General features: G+C 35.4%; 1 long non-coding RNA gene across 1 annotated transcript; it reads right to left on the bottom strand.

Annotated features, from left to right (window-relative positions):
* Positions 1 to 541: 541 nt before the first annotated feature.
* LOC120304358 lies at positions 542 to 1,540 on the bottom strand. Its single transcript, XR_005555710.1, has 3 exons — positions 1,424 to 1,540; positions 1,043 to 1,086; positions 542 to 937 (listed from the first exon to the last, which is right to left on the bottom strand). It is a non-coding gene; the product is annotated as an uncharacterized LOC120304358 (long non-coding RNA).
* Positions 1,541 to 1,742: the final 202 nt, after the last annotated feature.

Here is a 1,742-nt window from a genome sequence, read left to right as displayed (position 1 = left end):
ATTTTTGACCCTACAAAGTGTTTTTCGGAGGTGCTATAGATATAGCAGATTCAAGGATGCTTTGGGCTATTTGTTCATTTTGGTCCATAATGTTCATCTCTTTCAAATCTTGCAACAGAATGAAGCCATTTGGTAAATTAATCTCAAAATCGCTGTTCTTCTCTAACTGCTTATCAATCTTTATTTTTGTTTTTCATGACGTCTTTATAATTTTCATATGCTCTTTTCAACAGTCTTTCTTCACTTCAGCTCGTACCATTCTACAGTCACTTCCAACGTTAAAGCGACTGATGAGAGTATAATTGCAGAATATGGTTTTATCACTTGACATGATGTAGTCAATTTCACTTGTGTACCCAGATGTCTCTTCCATGTCTATTTTCTTGTAAAATCAGTTCACGATATAAAGCTTCTATCTGTAAGGACCCACCTCAGCTAAGCCTCCCAAGAAAGCAGAACTCTTGAGACGAATTATCTGAAAAGGAACTTTTATTAGGGACTAGTGACAGTACGGATGGCAAGACAAGATCTGGGGAAAAATCCATGCAAATAATATATTAAAAACAATCTTTATTACTCCTCTCCCCCAGAGTCCCAGTGTCCATTTGAGTTCTAACCAATCCACAGGTGGCATATTGTTTTGGTAACTGGCTCCGTTGGCGCATTCTTTAAGGTCTCTCTCGCTTTCTTTTCCTTCTGGCTCTAAGCACCAACTGTCACCCAGATAAGGGAGATGCATTGCTTCTCCTTGCGGAAGGGTACAACAGCAAGACAGTGTAAGGCATCTCAGAGCATCCCCCCTCCCAACAGAATGGCAGGCCCCAAAGAAGGGTTACAAAGGCAAGTAAAGCATAGGAAGAGAAAAGAATATATTTATTTGGGGACCCTGACACCGTCCTTCAGCAAAAGCTACTTTGTGGCTCCTGATACCAAGTTGCTGTAAAACAATAAAATTAATTTTATTTTTATTACTGAATTTTCTATGATAACTTTTCTACCAAATATAAAAAAAACATAATGTCTTAAAAACTGTATTATTTACCTTTTCGACACAGTCTTATTTTTTCTCAGAGGTTCCAGCAGAATCTGAAAAGAGTGAAACAAATATTTTAAACAATATTATGTGGATATTTCTTTGTTTTTATGCTATACCACATTAAGAAAAAATGCATTTTATTAACATTGAATTGACCTATAATCTTACAACTGCTTATTTTGCAATGCAAAATATTATCGTATCAAATAATACTGTTTCTATAAGAACTATTTTTGATGTATTCAAAGAAAGGTGCTACTAAAAGGTTATAAAATTGCAGCTAGGGAGGAGGAAGAGATGGCATTCTCAATTGTGACTCTCCACAGTAGAGAGTCATCAATTGAAACCTGTCTCTTTCTCTCCCAGAAACGAAAGGACAAGTCTTACCATTGTTGTTGTCCAGTTCCCTTTTTTTGTCCAGGCAAATATAGAATTCTGTGCACATTTCTTTAATTTGTTTTCTTCATCATTTTTGTTTTTTGTTCTCCTCTTCTACTTCCTATGAAACAAAATTGATGAAGCACAATCAAAATTTAACTTTCAATGCATTATACAATTTTATTTACTAAGGTTATTCTAATTTCTCACTAGCATGTAAGATATTTACAATTTTCACTTTCTCTATCTCTTTCTGGAACCTCTGGATTTCTTCTTCCAGTTGTTTACATTTTTTGCAATATGCTCCTTCTTCATTGGGGGAAGGGAG

This window comes from Crotalus tigris, unplaced genomic scaffold (genome assembly GCF_016545835.1).
Source record: "Crotalus tigris isolate CLP2741 ecotype Arizona unplaced genomic scaffold, ASM1654583v1 scf7180000017636.274692, whole genome shotgun sequence".
NCBI classification, from domain to species: domain Eukaryota; kingdom Metazoa; phylum Chordata; class Lepidosauria; order Squamata; family Viperidae; genus Crotalus; species Crotalus tigris.
The sequence above is the reverse complement of the archived record's forward strand: the minus strand, read 5'-3'. Positions and strand labels throughout refer to the sequence as shown.